At 36.1% G+C, this 19,705-nt stretch overlaps 1 protein-coding gene across 1 annotated transcript in view; it reads right to left on the bottom strand.

The window, feature by feature from the left end:
- Positions 1-6,714: 6,714 nt before the first annotated feature.
- Positions 6,715-19,705, bottom strand: part of LOC134748598 (serine/threonine-protein phosphatase 4 regulatory subunit 3) — a 148,943-nt gene continuing 135,952 nt past the window's right edge. The window contains exon 11 of the transcript XR_010128422.1: positions 6,715-6,725. The gene's annotated coding sequence lies outside the window, so the exon portion shown is untranslated. The remainder of the gene's footprint in view (positions 6,726-19,705) is intronic.

Below are 19,705 nucleotides of genomic sequence, written 5' to 3'. Positions count from 1 at the left end.
TGTACTTTTTTTCCACAGACAACTAATACTCATCGAGACAATTCTAAAAACCCGAAACACAATTTGGTTGCGTTGTTATATCACAAAGTTCCTATGACTACCGCCTGTCTCCATCATCAGATCAGCTCGATGGTACCATAATATTGCATTGTCACACGACTTACATATGTATGCAAATTTTCAGCTTCATCGGAAACCGGGAAGTGGGTCATATTTAACCTGCAAGATTTGACCCTTACAAACATGTTACATACATATTACATACATAGGTACATTGCAAGTTAATAAATATAATAAAAATAATAATAAATAAATAATAAAAATAAAAGCTTGTAAAGGTCGTATTTTTCCTTAATTTCAATAAATTGCAAGGGGTTTGATGATGAGTAAACTATATCCCACCAAAAACATTTTCATGTGAAATGTAGTCAAGAGAAAAACAAGGCTCGCACTGTCAAAAAGTTATCAGATCTGTTGTAGAGCCAAGCTTCTAACTCTACAAGCCCTAACTTCACAAACTCTACACGTTATATAGTCAAAATATGTGGCTTGGCTGGGGTCCCCTTGACGACGACACGCCGGAGATGGAGACCCTGACCAACGCTCGGGAGCACTCCGGGTCCGTGGGGTCGTTACTCCCCACAGCTCGCCACAAGCTGCCCTGCGGGCTTATTATTATTTTATACTACGTCGGTGGCAAACAAGCATACGTCCCGCCTGATGTTAAGCAGTCTCCGTAGCCCATATCTGCAACTTTACTCCAGAGGAGCTACATGCGCATGTGCATGGAATCTGACTTTTGTGAAGGAGTGAATTTTCTGTACGGTACACTCCGCACCCTTGTTGAGCTCTGGCAACCTTACTCACCGGCAGGAACACAACACTATGAGATAATATAAAGTGATAAAAATAAAAATAAGCACGAATAGGTACGCTTGTTTATAGTCTTCCCGGTATGTACCGAAAATGCTTCGTATAGGTACCTTTAATGTGTCGTAATTAGCGCTGAATAGGTAAAATTCATGAATCATTGTATTCAGTTACATTTTTTTATCTTTAAACATGGACATAACATATTATAAAACACCAAAGGCAACAAAAAATATTAATATATAATCACTTATAGATTCACTGACTCAAGGGACCTGCTAATGTCTGAGTTTATGTGATTTATCGCCGTGGAAGACAGAACGTGACGAATGTTTAATTCACAATAAGGGACATAACGGCGACCCTCACGCTACAGCAGACCTACATAATTATTTAGCAAAGAGGGTAGAGTGGTCTATTCGGATTAGCTGGTTGGACTTTAAGAACTGTATTATGGGGAAAAAACAATATTAATATAACACTATAACAAATTATTTAACAGTAAAAACACTACTATGTAATAGGGGGTATTACTGCAATGTTCTGCCACCAGAGTGCATCACTAGCCCGTTTAGTAAACCATAGAGTAACTTATACATACTGTACCTTTAACAGGTTTTTGACAAGTTTTTAGAGATAATAAAATATGACATTGATGCATCAAGGCAGCTTATTTAAAGAGGACGTACCGAGATACGCGAATCCGAAATTTCGCTATCTGTCTCGTTATCGCTTAAATATGCAAGTGACAGAGATGTTAGATAACAAAATTTAGATTTTCTTTACGCAGAGTTTTGCGTAGATGTTCTGTATAAATACATATAGAGACGCTGCACTGGTTCATAACTTTACTGGTTAGTGGACTTTTTTCTTTTGTTATATAAGTAGGTGAGTAACATAAATTGAAAATTTAGAAATGTACCCATCCGATTTCCGTTTATGATTGATAAATATTAATGATAATAATGTACCGACTTTTACTATGTTTACCTAATTACTATTTGTTTTAAGAGGGGGCAAAATTGTTGGTTAACCTCTCGTATTTTCTCGTATATTAATAATAAACCTGTATAAACAAAAAAATCCAAAATTGAACCACGGGCGTAGCGAGTGGTTCGAAAAGTGAAATCTACAGCGTTGCGAGTTTCAAGGCACGAGGGTTAAACAAACATTGATTCCGAGTGAAACACAAAAATTTTTACTCGCAATCAAAGCAAGGAAAATCCAAATAGTAGAACATTAGAAATCAAATACAACTGAACGCTATTAATTTTATTAAATTCACCATTCAAAATTAACATTTAAAAGTAAATTCTACCAGCCAACTTGAGGAAACCATTAAAAATTTGCATCAACTTACTTTGCCTCTCTTGTGGATAAAAAGGTTACTTTCTCATCAGTTTTTAAATAATAAAGAGAGCCTTTACGAGCAGCTGGTGTGGTGCAACAAAAACCTGTACTTTTGACAAGTTTTCCTTTTTAAACAGTTTCCTATCTATCGACCACGTTCGGCCCCGAGCGAGCTGTTCACTCGTGAGCACTGCAGAGTTAAGTACTTAGTGCTTCTCCTTAGTAACTTAAGCAACAAATTAGGAGGGGCAGAAACTTGGCGAGTGCAGGTGTCGTTAGAACAGTGCGGCGTGACGTCTAAGTTGAATTAAAAATACCTAATACCTACTAGTTCCCTACTACTTTATTCGATACTCTGTGTAGCCAAAATATAAGCAAGTGACACTGCCAAAACTCAGGGGTAATTCCACGACGGAGAGTGAGCAAAGTATTTTTTTAATGTCAGAATTTAAAATATCTGGTCAGATGTTTTTAGTCTAGGAATCAAGAAGGAAGGGTAGGAAGTCAAGTGTTGACATTCGAAAGTAACACTTATGTTTTAAAGAGTGTCTACATCAAAGAGTCATCGTTCGAAACGGACAGCACGATTCAAATTTAATTAGGCCAGAGTACACCGGCTGCGTGTGCGTAGACGTGAGTTAAAATGTTTGAGCCGCGCACGTACACGTCACGCAAGCGATGTGCCGTCTCTCATGACGATCTATAAGTATATTACTTTACCAGGTGTGCACACGCCTTAGGATTCAGTCGTTTAGTTCACGCAAATGAAATGCAAATTTAAAAATTTAAGTCCACTTGAAAAACAACATAAAACTTTATTGTTCCAATTCTCAAAGTTCGTCCAGCGATAATAAATGTACCTAGTGAGATTTTGTTTTATCCATGCAATATTTCCTGTATGAGGAAAGCCTGATTAAATTATAAGAAGTATATTATTTCCGGGGATAAGAATTGTCTATAGGGTTTTTCATGGCTTTCTGTGGAGTTGTGACGACGAAATCAGTAAGGCTACATTCTTACAGACATTGGTTCATTATTCTTTTCGCCATCTTTATAGTTAGCCTCGTGATTAATTCCTTTGTTTTTTGCTTATTAATATTGTTTAAAGTGTAATATCGATAGCTTATTATACAGTTAACTAATGTGGTAGTGTGCAGTGAATGGAGAATTCAATCAATCAATTTAATTTAATTCAGACATAAGTATCCATAGGATTGCTAGTAATTAATTACACATTTACAAGACTTATCAAACTATGGTTAGTAACAGTAGTATTAAAAATAAAATAAAATAAGGAATTGTATATAAAGTTAGACACCCCGTCGATCATCAACGGATCCAGTACAATGTAGACTGTTCCAATGTCTTGCTAACGGAGTATCCATCTTTATAGCAAATATCTAGAATTAATCTTAAAGCGCGTTTAACCACCATTTTGAAGTCAACGGCCGGTAGCCCACGTGCTTCTTTTAAAGCCAAGTATATCAGTTGTTGGGCTGATTTGTAGCATATTTCAAGGAATACCTACTGTTATATATTCTCCTTCTTCTTCTCCACATTCTATTAAGATGCTACTATTGGGCCAGTCGCCATCAGATATATCTGATTGGCCAAGGTGCTAACAAATATTTGAAGACGCCTCTATTGTCAAGGCGAGGCGTTACGTTAGTGCTTATTCAGATATTTTTGAGCATCTCGGCCGCCGCCGACAGGACAGTTTTGCACATAACTTTATAAAATGCGACAATGTAATTCTCAGTAATAAAAAATATATTAAAACCGACGAATCGCTTCTATAAAAGCGTGTCCTTACCCGGATAGCGAAGACAGTTTTGCGACAATGTAATTTGCTGGTATTAGCGATTACAGCCCGAGCGTGAACCCATCGCCAAGTAATATAAGTAAGCCAAATGAGCACTCCCTCATAAATAGACACAATACTGGTTATTGTATTTATTGTACATATTGCTTGCGAATAATACCTACATTGACGGATTATGTTACCAATTAGTACATATTGAATGGCTTGTGGGATAAAAACAAAGGAGAGACTAGGGCTTCCAAATACCGGGCCTATCGGAATATAGGTATTGATACCGAAACTCTCTTCATCAATCCCGGGATCCCGGAAGAACCTTTTCTTACTAAGTACCAAAATCGCATAATTCTTGTATTTACCCGAGTTTGAAGTTAAGCGACTCAAATATACCTCCTGTTTTAGAATAGAATAGAATAGAATATTTATTGCTCTCATGTTGGTGTACAGGTCTTACTCTAAGTACAATAGTTCCATTACAACATGTTACCCTAAAAGGGTATTGCAATTACACGAACATTAAAATAAAATGTACTAGTAAAGATCATATTATTATTAGTCAAAAGTCAAAACTTTTCCTCAAATTAAAGACTGCAAAAGAAAGAGTCTCTAAGGCCTGTGGCTCTAAGGATGCATTTTAAAAAGGACAACGACTACCTTTGCACGAGTTTTTTAGCCCTTTTATTTTGTTATTTTTGTTACATTAGTTCTCATTGTTTTCAGGACTCTCCCAAGTGCTGGAGACAGTGGAGACGCAGTTCCGTTGAAGCGACCGCTATCGCACTGGAAAGTATGAATAACGGCCCTGCTCGAGATGTCATTACCCACTGCCCATGAACTGAAAAGCCTCAAGTGTATTCCTTCCCTTGCATATAGGACGTTTCTGTTTTGTACGACTTTGGACGCGTTAGTCGCTTCGTTGTGTTTCGTCACGTTCCATGTTCTAATCGTGTGTCGGGAATGCGTTACGAAAAATATGAATGTGTCGAGATGAGTTTGCAGTAAAATTTTGCTGAAATAGTCGGATGTAATGACGCAGCATAAACATTTTGGATAAGAGCAGGGCTATATCCGGAACCAAATTCTATTATTAATTCACAGAAAATTACATAAATTAAAAAGTCGCATTTAGTATGAGACATGAACTAACGTGCGTGCTGGTCAATTAGTGTCAACTATTTACACTTTATGTACGTGTTTGCTTCAAATTAATGTTATCACCCTCATACCACAAAACACGCAAATAAATATAACAAACCAACACCAATATGATTGTAGTAATTACTCTGGATTTCAGTAACGCCCTAACGCCTAATTCAAAATAGTTATTTACGATACAAGTGCGTAAAAGAGGAAATTCGAAACGAGTGGCGATAAATTAAAACACGACCGAAGGAAGTGTTTTAAATCGACACGAGTTGCGAATTACCTATTCGCACGTGTATCGTACGTTTTACAGTACATATGGCAGTTTAAATTTTTTACATAGTTACGAAATGTGCTAATTTACGCACTAGTGTGGAAAAGTAGCACCATATGTACTGTAAATAATATTTTGTACCTAATCGTGGTATCACGTGGTACCTAGTAAGTGAAATATCAACCATTAGCTGTGATATTAAACTTTCTAGTAGATACAGGGAGCCAATTACAGGAACTCATAGGTACCTAGTGACATAACTCATGTACTAAAGTTACGCACTATCGCAACCACATAAGTAAACAAAACGAATACAAATTATAGTTTTTTTTGCTGTTTCTGAAGTTGTTACTAACTAGTGCACAAATTAATTATTTGCATTTTAAAGCGCGCGGTTGTTTTATGCGATAAACGCAGCGTTGAATGCATGTGTCAATGAAATGTAGAAAAAATGTCAATGCGTTTCATTATATTATCTGATGTTAAATGTGTGTGCGGCAAACGCATCGCGTTTAACGCTGCGTTTATCGCTGCGTTTATCGCATAAAACAACCGCGCGCTTAAAGTAGGTACGTAATAAGGATAGTTTGCCAGTAACAAAGATGCAATATACGAGTACCTACAGGCCGTTACAACACAAAATTCGTTATGTTCACTCTCACTTAAAGCCAAATTGCGAAGCGGATTATGAAATAGGTAATGTTAATAACACAATCATACACATGGATTGGACAAAGAGAGCTATGAGTGAAAGCAAAGAACACGTACGGCGTGGCAAAGATCAAGACATGAAAAGAAATGTTTTTGAAGCATGGCATTATCTGCGAAATGACATTTTAGTTTCTAAATAAAATCAGGAATACCATTACAATCCTTCGGGTTCCTTACATTACATAATATTAGTATAATATTAATATTTCTTGCGTTTTATAGGACAAAGCAATGGCATCACGTCAAAGCTAAGTCAGTATTGTCTTATTGAAACTTTATTCATTAGGAAACTCAAAGTTAAACGAAATTTGTTTATTGTCACGAGACGCTGACGAGCTGTCTTTAATCTACTTCGACACAGTATAAGTATCTTAATTGAAGGGTTCGTATTTATCTTCTACCTTTAAACGAGGAATTCTTTCAGCTTTGGAACAGGTACACCAGGCACTCCTTCAACGCGCTGAGGGTACAGTACAACAACGCGTTTCGTATTTTGTTGAAATTACCGCGTTTCTGCAGTGCGAAGGGCATGCTTGCGGACGCGAGAGTCCCTAACTTCTTCGCCATTCTGAGTTCTGAGAGCCAGGTCGGCTGCCTTCCGGGCGAGACTGCTAGCCTCTAACAATGAAATTCTGTCACTGGTAGCTAAAGACTACAGTGACGAATTTAACAAACATTGGCGAAAACTGCACCGATCCGAGAACGGCCATCTTTAGTGCATAAGTTTGTAAATGTTTTATTTCATTGTTTTAGGTTGTAAGTTTTAGTATTTTGTACTGTATTTTTTGTTTATTTTTACACCTTTATATTAGATTGTAAAAATTGGGTTTCTTACCTGCCAAATAATGAATTTATTTATTTATATATATATATATATTTCGGGGACCTCGGTAACGGCTCTAACGATTTCGATGAAATTTGCTATATGGGGGTTTTTTATGTTTTCCGAGCAAAGCTTGGTCTCCTAGATATTATATTATTTCCGAAATAAAACATTTGTATTTGTATTTTGTATTTGTATTTATATATCGTCGCCTAGACACGCTAACACGCTTACACGCTTTGCTTAGTTTGGGGCTAGGACGATTTGTGTAAGATTGTCCCCAAAAAAAACCAATAAGATAATATACTGTTCGGAATAAAACTTTGCTAATTTAGATTAGAATGATCGTATGAAATGTGAAACTTTTCCGCTTAGTAATAATTGAAGTTTAGAAGTGCCTACTATGTTCTTATTCAAATGCATTGTAATTTTACACATAATCTCGGAATATTAGAAATACATTTACGTTAACGGCGTATTTGTACACCATATCTTATTCTATTCTACTTACGGCCCGATTCGAACGATGCTTATAAGAAGACACAGCGGTACGATACCAATCTGTCAGTGTCAAAAGTGACATTTCTTCAACCAAAAAACGTCACTTTTGACACTGACAGATCGGTATCGTACTGCTTGACATCTTATAAGCATTGTTCAAATTGGGCCGGTAATCGTCATCACTGCGTTCGAGTGCCAAACTACCGCGGCAGAAATGAGTGCCTTTCATCCCTTGGTTAATAATTCAATGTATTTCATGTATGATGTCACTGTAAATGTTGTATTGACTTGTGAAAATGCCCTTGAAGTCTAGTTATAGAATACATTTTGAATTTATTCTACAGCTAGTTTGTTAACCCAGCCGCAGCCGCTGCACCAGCTTGTCTGCCGTCGGACAAGTGAACGAAAAATTACAAAATAACAGACTGGTTTAGCGCGCCGCTTTACCACCGAAATTCAACTGTGGCACTCGTTTTATTTAAACCCCAATGCAACGTTCACCATCACCGAAATACAGTAATTAAAACAAACAGTTGGCTTGTCGGACACAGTTGGTTTTAGTGACAACGCGACACTCTATTTTATGAAAAAGTATTTTCAATATGTATTGTTTTATACATTTTAATGCTTACTAATATTATTGCGAAAGTAACAGTCTATTTGTTAACTCTTCATGTTTAAAACTGCTTAAGTTATTAAGATAAAATTTAGTATGGATATAGTTTAAGAACCGGGGAAAGACAGAGGATAGTTTTAGCAATCATCATCATAATTTTAAGCAGATGAAGTCACGGGCAGAAGCTAGTGTCATAAAAATCTTCCAGGGGATCTCCTCTTAATGCTAAAATTATTAAAAAACAATTTGATTTGTTTAATAAAATGAAACATAAATTAACTTTATTATTAAATTTTATTACGACGTTTTGGACATAGAAATTACCAGTCGTCAAATCCAAAACACCGATGTTTTGGATTTGACCAAATAATTTGATCATCTTAATTACCTAGCATACGTGATTGTGATTCCATTAAGTTGAATCTAACAAACTTGTCTTATTATTGCCAGGGAAACAGATACGTTTGCACGTTCTCTATATCCATTTCCACTATATAATCCATTCTGTTCCTATAGTCCAATTGCGACTTGATCAGTTTCTATCAAAGCCCCAGATACTTAAATTTTTTTTTTTTTTTTTTTTTATGAAATAGGAGGCAAACGAGCAGACGGATCACCTGATGGTAAGCGATTATCGCCGCCCATGGACACCCGCAACACCAGAGGGGTTGTAAGTGCGTTGCCGGCCTTTAAGATGGGAGTACGCTCTTTTCTTGAAGGTTTGAAGGTTAGAATTCATAAGAGGATTAAAGCACCCAGCTGCTGTATACTAAATGAATGAGCATCTACAAAAGTTTCCTGTCGCCCACGACAATGCACGGAGTACTCATATATTCCTAATAGTGATGTGCCAACCAGTGTTACTTAAAACTAGTTGCGTATAAAAACCATACACTCGCGAAGCGTGAATTTATCCTGGTTTTTGAGTCATATTAGGTAAGTAATTAGGAATATATCCCTGACTTTTCAATAGGGCTGGCACCGAAATTCAGGGCCCAGCTTTGAATAAATCATGACCGCCGACCGGTGATTCCGGGCATTATAAAACAACACAACACCACTTAGTTTGCTTGACTTATTACATTTGTTTAGGGCGGCATGTTTGACTAGTTGACGATGTGACAGTTTCCTTCTGTTTTGTCATGTGAATAATGATTATGTTGACGTTAAATTATCGTTTTATCTATACACTAATGACCCTAACCTGAATACATTATTTTATGAACATAAATAAAATATATTTGGCGACAGATTTAGATTTGGAGACAAAATATTAATATTGACTACATGTAATACTTTTAATCTTTTTGATAATTAAAAAAATGTATAATTATAATTAAATGTAATATAAATCAGTTTGTAATTCGTATTAAAATAAGTTGAAATAATTTGACCCAAAATAATAATGTACCTTGATATAATTATTCCTGTAACATGTGACTATTCTGTGTAAGTAATGTTCTTATTTATAAAATAATAATCTGTGATCATATTAAATAGAAACAATGTGTTGTCATGTAAAATACTTCTATTTTATCAATAAGTTTGATTGATTGATTGATTGACAGTCTTAAACGGAGCAACCTAGTCCCAATCTATACAACGCTTGCTATGGGTGCTAGGCTAGAATATGGATATAGATATATGTAACTCGTAAATAAAATAACATCAAATACAATATAATTGTTATTATAAATACAGTGAAACTTGGTTAAGTGGGACCTGGATAAGGTGAGAACCCTCTATAGCTCTTTATAAACTGGGATTAGCACTTTCGATTTTATAGTCACATTACCTCTATAATTGATGAGACAGAGAGTCAAATTTACCTCTTTTACTGAGAGTAGGTATAATTGAAAGAACACTTTTTCCCGATTGTTTCTTTAGGAATGTTATAGGACTGACCTCTGTATCTGAGAAAACGCCAATCTATTATGACCTCTCTAACGAGGACTTTATTGCAAATCAATTTTCGTTTTTTTTTACTAATTCTTAGTGTAAGGCCGCTCGAGTTGGGCGTGCAGCGGGGCGGGGCGTGCGGCGTGCATGTTAAACAAATGCAAACGTATAGGAGCGGCCTTAGTGCATGCTGCTCAAAATCACTTGTGAGCCCGACGCCACGCTGCACGCCCCGCCGAACGCTCCGCTTCGAGCGTCCACTCAGGCCTTACACTTAGTCTACCAAATGTGTGTATTGTGTGTGTGTTTGTGTGTGTGTGTGTGTGTGTGTGTGTGTGTGTCTAAACGTCTTCAAGTTTTATTTAGTAGTAAAAACTCGTAAAGAAAGCTAAAATTATTTATTGTATCCTTTTTTGAAGTCGGTTTTTAATCGCTTAAGTGGTTACCTATCCACCGCCGTAGAAACATGCATACGTTTAGAGTTGTGCCGTTCCCGGTAACATTCCTACTGACCACGCTCTAGCACCGATCTTTCCCTCTATATCCCTATTCACAAACACCGATCATATAACAAATCATTCACCATATATTCTGTTAAGCTTTGGAACGCGCTACCACCTCCTTTGTGACAGTGTCAAACAGTGGCATCGCTAAAATATAAACTTAAAAAACTATGGCTCTTAGACGAAGAACCTACTGGCAGGTAGGGAGATGTGTGCGTTCATAATATATACTTCTATTTATTTATGTATTTAAGTATATAAAAAGATATTTATTTAATATGGAGTGTGGTATAACTAGTGTGAAGGTCAGTATAACATGTAACACTGTTTAAACTTATTTTTGTAAAATAAACAATTTGTATTTGTAACTACTTTAGGTATAGCTTTTAATTACTCCTTTAGGTATAGGTTAACTGAAAAAGATGCCTCTTAGGATAAGCTAGCCTTTGTACTACACATTTATGTTTATTTCTTCCTTGGCACCGACTTCAAACATAAGTTGCTAGCGCATAAAAAAATGGATAACATCCTTTTTTGATGTCGATTTTTCTATTTTCATTAAAAAAAAAGCTTATCAAGAGTATGAAATAACGAAACTAATCAAATAGAAACTTTGATATCGTCTATAGGTAAAGTTTACCTTTCAATAAACCCTGTTATTTTCGATCACCTACATCTCAGATTTCGCTGTGTATACAAGCTACACCGGGTTAGGGGCACACAAAAGCCTAGAATAGGTACAATAAGGCACGGGTTGGAGGCAAAGTTCACATACCTATAGTTTACTCGCTATCTCGTTTATATTCTAGAAAATATTTTTCTGTTACACGTGCTACCTTCACAGATTACTTTAACCTAGACAGAGCATATATGGGACAACTCCTTTATCGAATTTTGCAAATTAGCATTTCATACTAATAAAATAGGCTCCAGCACTAATTTCTATTGCATCGGTTGTTGTATATGTATGTATATTATTTGTAATTCAAAGACATCGTGACATAGTTGCAATTTATTTATTGTAAGTTTAGTTAAGTATATAGCAATTGTTATATACTTAACTAAACTTACAATATATATGTTAAATAGTGTAATTGTAATTATGTCTGTAAATTTTTCATGGGTGATCCTTGCCTGTCAATAAACGTTTTATTTATTTATTTATTATATTTATTTAACGTAGTTTGCCTCCGACTTACGTAATGAAATTAAATATTCGTTTAATGTCGCCATGCCTGTCTCGTTCTAACACTTCTAACAAGTATGCAAGTGCTAAAGTGACGGTCATAGTGACAGGCGATAAAAATGGAACCATGCTGCCACCGCAGGGGGCCTAGCCAAGACGACAATAGTTGATAGTAAACGAAAACCGAGACTTAAATACTCGTAATGTATGGATTCACTTGACTTTTTTTTGCGTCGAACATCCCGATACAATATTTACTTTTCAAGCAGCTCGAAGAAGCCTACTTTCGTCACTCCCTGGAGTGAGGAAATTGCGACATTCCTCACTCCTGGGAGTGAAACAAAGTAGCTTTTTAATTTAGTGAAGGCCATTAACTACCACTGCATACTGTTTTTCTTTTTTTCTGTATTATTCTGTGTAATTTGAAATACATTTTAACCTTTAATATGTTCTCACTACTGAGGTGAAAAATTATATGTGTCACACGAGAGCAAAGTTGTTTTACATCTCGTGTTTTTGAGTCCCTCGATACGCTCAAGATTCTAACTTAAAATCACTCGCTTCGCTCGTGATTCAATTATAAAATCTTTCGCTTGCTCGGGACTCAAAATCAACACTCGCAAGAAAAACCAACTTTCCTCTCTTGTTGCACAAATAACTATTTCGTATGACGTTCGTCGATATACGATTGTAATAGTGGATAGGTCCCAAGAAGCTAGAAGTTGTCACTGTTGTCACTACTGTCAACGCTATACGGTAACAAAATTTATTTTCCCATTTTTTCAAGTTAAGTCTATAATCTTATAAACAATCGTGAGCTCATTAAAACGATTTTCCTCCCCAACAAAGAACTTCGGTTATAAAAGAATGACTAATGGAACCGTATTAACAGTGAGAGACTTTCAGTCTTCATCATACCATTCTGCTATAAAAGATGGTTTTTTCAGGAATTTTTCTTTACTTAGGCCCCTTCGCTACGAATTGTATGGGGGATTCCGAATAACAGAGACCTCCGGCTCATTCATCAAAACATTTTTGAGCATTAGAATGAAAAGCGAAAAACAAGCAATATTAAGTGAATATTTCTGACGTTATTATTTTTAGTGTCAGATAACGTACCTGGGCATTTTTTTCTGTAGTGATGCACTGGACTTTTTGCCAAAATAGGTAAATTTAATGTTTTTCCTACTCAGAATCACGAACTCCTTCGTTCCTACTAGTACAAACTACAAGTTTCAATTTTCCATTCCGTTACCATTTTTCAAACACTTTGCACGGCCGAGTACGGCGGTAACGAAATGGAAAGTACGTAAAATGTATGAAAATTATGGGACATTGTTTCTTACCTAGGAGCATGGAATCAGCTCATGATTCTGGGCACAAATAACATTAAATGTACATATCCTAAAAAAAAGTCCAGTGCATCACTACAGAAAAAAAATCTCACCTATGTTATCTTATCCCTAGTAATATTATAAGCGCGAAAATAAATGTCTGTGTGTCTGTTACCAAACGGACTGAATTAGAAGATACAACTGTTAAGAAGTCATGAACAATCTATGCTATTTTAACCATTTTGTCTTATGGGTATTCGTGTCCCATTTGCAAGAGAATTTTTAAATCATAACTGAATATTAAGTTTATGCTATTTTTAAACAATTGTGAAAAAAAAATTAAATTCATCAGTAGGTACAGGTAGAGCGATTTGATAATCTATTTATAATTTGAATTATACAGTACCGTTCTTAGTAACTTAACACAAAAGTCCCCAAATGCCTATCTTTACACTAACTGAGCTAAGTAATCATTTAAAATATTCTTAACGTTGTTTCTGATTTACCTCCAAAAGTTACCCGGATTAAAATAACAAGAGGCAGGTAGACTCTAACTTCAAAGAAAAAAGACGTATCTTTAAATATAATTCATAGATCCTTATTACCTTTTGTTAAAAATGCTGATAGACTGCACGATCAAGGTAAAAAGGGAGTAACTATAGACGGAAATGAAAGGCACTTAATGCCTTTTAAAATGAAGTTGGTATTAAGGCGGAACTCTTCCCCCTCCGTTTTTATTACACAAGATTACAACAACGGTTAATTTATTCTCGAAATTTGTCTCATCGTGAAAAATTTCCCGTCGCAATCGCTAACAAAAGGATGACTAATGGTTTCGTAAAACAAAGTTACACAACGCTAAAGAAACTTGAAAAACAAATTTCAAGGGCGTGAATTATTATCTTGGATTTTAGCTTTTTTCCTTTAGCGCGGAATTTTGGGTGGTTATGGTAATTGTTGTGAGAATTTTATCTGAAAGTTAGTTACCTCTTTTATGAAGTGTCAAATCAAATCTAGTTACAAGATATATACAGGTACCACTAAACGAAATTAATAATAAATAACTTAAATCTAAAATAGGCCCTTGAGGTATTGTACCAAGGATGCTGGCGGTATTTCCTCGCTGTATCGCAATGCTGATACGTTGTGCGAGGAAGCCGCCAGCTCTTTGGTCACCAGTTACGTCAACCAGACGCTTCGCGAATTCTGCAAACAACTTGTGTGCGCTGGGACCCCATGGACCTAGAGTTTCAACTCCGAATGGTACTCTCTACCGAGGCTCTTATATTTATTACGTTTTAAAATTTCGGCGCTTTCCGCCGCTCCGCCCGCTTTTATATTAGTGGAGGTGAGACGGTGCCAGTGTGGCTGGACAAATAATCTTGTTTAGAAATTCCTGATAATTTTATCTGTTTTATTTTAACCAATTTAAACCAAAACTTACACCAACTAAACCCCTGTTATAAAATGAAGACCTCGACCTCACGTTTAGATGCTTTTTATTGCCGCTAAATATTTCTGTTGCCGCCGCTATAGCAACAAATATACTAAAAAACAGAATAAAATAAATATTACAGGGGGCTCCCATACAACAAACGTACCAAATTTTTTTGTGTTTTTATAGATAATGGTACGGGACCCTTCATGCGCGAGTCCAACTCGCACTTGGCCGATTTTTTTCTATTCGTTTAGCATTTGACAATGTACTATTGTCTTCTTTGCTAGGCGCCCTAAACCTTTGACCTCAAAAAATAAATACGAGTCCAAACCAAGCTTACCCACCTAACATTTGAAATTAACAAAACCTAAAACGAATGGGATAACAAAACAAAAGAATCGCCACGATCCAGCTCAAGAATAGCCTTAATAAATCCTTTTTGCGTGAAACAAAGATATGTAGGTGGCCTATCATAAAATCGCCGCCCATACATTTCGTTATCCCCTATATCGATCCTTAAGCTTATAGTCCCTGCCCTTAGTGGTAAAAATTGCCAGTCAGTTCAGTTGGGGCGTCTCAGACCATTCAATTTGTCGTGCACAGGACCCTTCTCAATACGTAATTGACAGAGGATTATCGCCGAACTTGGTGGCAGGCTTCGTTCACATATCTCTAAATAGCCCTCAATCTCTGTTAGTGATTACTTGATTAGTCATTGTTGAGTATAATGAGTAGACGCTATGTTCAGGTGCTTGCAAACGTCCTAGATATACAGGCTGATTTTGTTATGTTTGACCATATTCTGAGGGGTGAATATATACAGGTAAGTCATACTGAACAATTTTTGCTACATCGCCAACCCCGAAATAGTGAAATAAAATTGCTTTTCCATAGAAAACATTGACACGTGATTCGCCAAAATGTATCAGATTGCTGATTTTTTTGCGTGTTCCGGGTAGGCCCCATAATAAAAATTGTTCAGTATTAGTAGAAATCCTGTACTGAAAATTATACTGAAGATTCCTCAAGATATACACATATTATTATATTTTTTATAACTTTTACTGTCTCCTCCATATCCTATTGTTTACGTCGAAATAAAATGGTTACAAATTAAAAGGGTAACTTATTCTGTTTATAAATGTATTTTAAAATTGATGTCATTCAACATCAACAACAACTGTAACTCTTCAATTTACCCCAACGATGAGTGTGAACTGCAAAGAGCCTATTGGAAAATAGCTCGATGAATGTTTAACGCAATTCCCCTGCGATACTGACGCGAAAGGTAAACCCTAGGCGGCTGATTCTGTTTCTCTGGTTTGGTTTCCATCTCCCTTTGATACGATTTTGTCGTGTTATCAGGCATCTCACGCGCACGAAAAAGTGCGAGCGAAAATCCTTATAAGACGACTCCTAATTGCATTTCGTCACAACCAATCAGCTTGAGACGCTACGCTGATTGGTGCTCACGGTCAAAGTCGTGTCAAAATAAAATGAAAACCATATCAAATTGTTAAACAGGAATCAGCCGCTAGGTTTTTCTTGCATATACAACAATACATGAATTCGTTGATCTGTTGAAAAGGTAATCGGTTTAACAAACGGAGAGAGGAAAACTCAATTTTTAACTGACTGGTAAAAATGTAAGGTTATTTTTAGGGTTCAACTAGGGAACACATCAAATTATTTTATGAAATATTTTGTGAGCCCCTACTTAAATAATTTAGAAGTTAAAATTTATAAAAATATAGGTATTTTTAGGGGGGGCACTCAAACATTTTTTTAGGTAAAATCACATCATTCGATAGGTCTTTAAAAACAACATGAGTTGCTAAGAGCGTTGTTTGATTCAGTAAATACTTTTTTTTTTTATACCAGGCCTACCTAATTTTTGAACCGAGCGTGCAATGTCTTAAAAAACGTAAGAAAGTAATCAGATAAAGCTACGTATAATGAAAAGTGATTTTTGGACCTTTCTTGTTCTTTTGGAATTTATCACGTTTTACGAAGCCTTATTCAAAAATAATAAACATCGTTCATTAATCTCTTAATCACTGAATAAAATTAGACTGACTTAGCTCAAATTTGTCCAAACTACAAAACAAAAAATCTGTGTTAATTAATTGTATAAAATATACAAAACTTAGATAATCCAACAGCGCGCCATCGCTCAACAACAGTGACAAATCACAAGATAACCCAGCCTCTTGTAGCGGGGAACTTTCTCGAAAATCCCAACTTTGTTTTACGAAGTCATTAGTCATTCTTTTGTTACTGACCCGGCTTCACTGCAAAATTTTATGACGCGAAAAGAAATTGCTTCAACATATTAAAACGCTTTGTAATCTGAGGTAGCGCTGATAAAGACTGTAGAGTTTACCTATAATTTAACAAGGTTTCTCCTTCGTTGCAAAGTTGTCGAGTGTAGCAATTAACTTTCGTTGTTTTGCTTTTGCGCTGCTAGCAGTTTGAGTGATTAGATACGCTTTTTCAGTCGCCTACTTTCAAAATGTTACAAAAAGTTCTGTAGGACGTTCGTCTCCTTGAAATAACGTTTTGCTGCGGTCGAACTGAGCCTATCAATAGTATCATCAATTACTTGATTACTCTACATATGACTCTACCTACTCTCTTGTCGCTACCAATATTTTCAATCAAACTTTAAAGCGATAGCCGTTGACTGCAAACCGCAACTAAATAGTCACCTGGCAATTAAGGCAAACGCTGAGCATTTAGTTCTCGTAATCATGGCCTGTCAATCGTCTTGCACGCTCATTCCGACCCCGTATAGACTTTTAGCGCAGTCATTTAACTGGAGCTTGCCACAAACGGCATGCTCCAGAATTAGTTGGGAGCGGCGTCGGCGTCAGCGCGCGGTAAATATTTGCAGCTCTTACAAGCAGCACAGAACGCTGCACCTAGGATAAGGGCGGAGGCGGTCTTACAGCGATTTTAAGTATAAAACATACTTCAGAATACTTACTTATAATATAAGGTAGCAATGTAAAAGAATAACGACTACGACACATAAACCTGATCGGGTCTAAGTCGATATCGGTCGACATATTTCAATCCATTACGAAGATCGTTAACATGAGCTATTAGCGCATAAACACAAATTATTTACAGTTGAGGTGAGCCTAATGTAGGAAATCCTTGTCAATTATAAAGATAAGGCAACCCACCAGCGTGATCGCTGGAAATACAAGTCATTCTGACCAATCCATTAGTAAGACGCCTTGGATATTTTAGAACAAATTTAATTTTACTGTTAGAAGTATTAGAACAAATTAAATTATTAAACAAACAAATTAAAGTATTTTCTGTAAATAATTTAATTTGTTCTAATACTTCTAACAGTATTGATTGGCAGCGCCATCTCTCTCGCTAGCTCGAAATCACATGGATGATTCAGTTAGAAGGTCAAACCATACTGTTCTACCTTAGGGATGGCCAGGGGGCGCCTTAGCCTTCAGTAACAAGTGCATATACTTGGAAAATTTCGACCTATGCCGCTGTGGCCCAGTGGCCGAATGGCACAGGCACCTGCCGCGATAGCAGAGGACGCTGGTTCGATTCCAGCCTGGGGCACTGGAGGCCTTGGTCATTTTTTCTTAGTATATGTCTTTTTTTTTTAGTATATGACATTTTTATAATTTAATGTTATAGAAATATTTATGGGGTAGTTAATACCAAAATATATTACGCCTGCTCCTGCTAATATTAGGACCGCTACGTAAATGGGTGTCGCCGTAAGTTGAAAAGGTAAATGAGATGCGACTGTGACTCAATATTGTTTTATTCAAACCTGTTTTGTTGTTCTTGAACGTTACACTCCACTTTTAATTAAGAGAGTTTGCTGCGTATATTCTGCCTTCCATGGAAATATACAGGCTGATTTTCCAACTATATCGTACTATTATCTATCTATCCTACCTTATTGTAAATACATATAATAAGTAAAAACTTGACAGAGATGGGATCGATTGGTCTCAATGAGAATCAAAACTTTGCTGATAATTTGCAAAAAAAATTGCAGGTGTTAAAATCAATAAGTAGATGCAATTTTTCAACAATTTTACCCAATTCAGCTGTCTTAATAGTTTATTATTAGGTATCTTTAAGGGTGCAATAACTTATTCGACATTGTATTAAGTTTTATCATAGAGTAACTTATACTAGAGCGGTACTGTCATAGTAAATTTTGTAACCCCGTTAAACTCACTGCCATCTGTCGACACACTTTAAAACTAAAATTGAAGATTTGTAAAAATACGATAAAATGTATTTAAATATAGATAAATGATTTTTTTTATTTGCATTAATTATTTTGATGATTTTGACCCATGTTCTTTCACTAATATGCGTTAAAATTGTTAAATAACAAACGAAACCGTCAACGCCATCTATACGACTGTAGGCCAAAACTAGTAGCGCCCTCTGAACGAGAATCAAATTTTCTTGATTTTCGACGTTTTTTCCTTAGACTGTATCCATCTATTACGGAGTTATATCTATCTTTGGTTTTATTAACCAACTTGCACCTTGCCGTAAAGCGAGGTATAGACTAGCAAGAACTTGCATGCAATTTACGTTACATTGCCGACTACTGAGGTAAACTGCATTCAAAAGTTTGACCAGATACCGCAATGTATTGAAAATTGCGTGCAAGTTGTTGCTAGTCTAAACCTCGCTTAAGACAATCGTTGCGAGTGGTCGTGTCACAATGTAATTATTCCATTCAAACCGCTAAATTGAGCTACCATTATACTTAAAATGTAATTTATTCGCTCAGATCTTCTAGCACTTAATATATACATATATGTATAATAAAAGATACAGGAAATATTAATTTGACACTCCAAATTAAGGATTAAAGGTGAATAACCACTTATGTATTTAAAATAACCTTTACAAGTACGGTTAGGTACAAGAAAAACATCACGCCACAGTTTCCAATTCCATAAGGTCGAATGTGAAAAATTGCACTTGCACTTGTTCATGACCTATGAGAGAGAAAGCATGTTTTTTAGGGTTCCGTACCCGTAAAACGGGACCCTATTACACTCCACTCCACTCCACTGTCCGTCTGTCCGTCTGTCCGTCTGTCACCAGGCTGTATCTCATGAACCGTGATAGCTAGACAGTTGAAATTTTCACAGATGATGTATTTCTGTTGCCGCTATAGCAACAAATACTAAAAACATACAACAAACGTGATTTTTTGCTGTTTTT

This window comes from Cydia strobilella, chromosome 16 (genome assembly GCF_947568885.1).
Source record: "Cydia strobilella chromosome 16, ilCydStro3.1, whole genome shotgun sequence".
NCBI classification, from domain to species: domain Eukaryota; kingdom Metazoa; phylum Arthropoda; class Insecta; order Lepidoptera; family Tortricidae; genus Cydia; species Cydia strobilella.
This window is presented reverse-complemented; position numbering and strand designations above follow the sequence as displayed.